A 328-nucleotide genomic window follows, 5' to 3' on the forward strand; every position below is an offset into this window, starting at 1 on the left:
TAAACTGTAATGTTCCCAGGTTCAGAAAAGTACTGTATAAGGACACTGGTAAAATAGTCCATGTGACATCAGGGTTCAACCATAATTTTACGAAGATACGAGAATACTTTTTGTGTGCAAAGAAAAAAACCCCCACTTTATTCAACAACTCTTCTCCTCATCCAGTCTTCCTGCAATGTGCCATGCGCTGCAGACAGGATGAGGAGAAGAGTTGTTGAATAAAGTTGCTATTTTAGTTTTCTTTGCACTTAAAAAGTTTTCTCGTAGCTTCATAAAATTACAGTTGAATCCCTGATGTCACATGGATTATTTTACCAATGTCCTTACT

Source organism: Sinocyclocheilus grahami, unplaced genomic scaffold (genome assembly GCF_001515645.1).
Source record: "Sinocyclocheilus grahami isolate Dianchi unplaced genomic scaffold, SAMN03320097.WGS_v1.1 scaffold784.1, whole genome shotgun sequence".
Taxonomy (NCBI): Eukaryota; Metazoa; Chordata; class Actinopteri; order Cypriniformes; family Cyprinidae; genus Sinocyclocheilus; species Sinocyclocheilus grahami.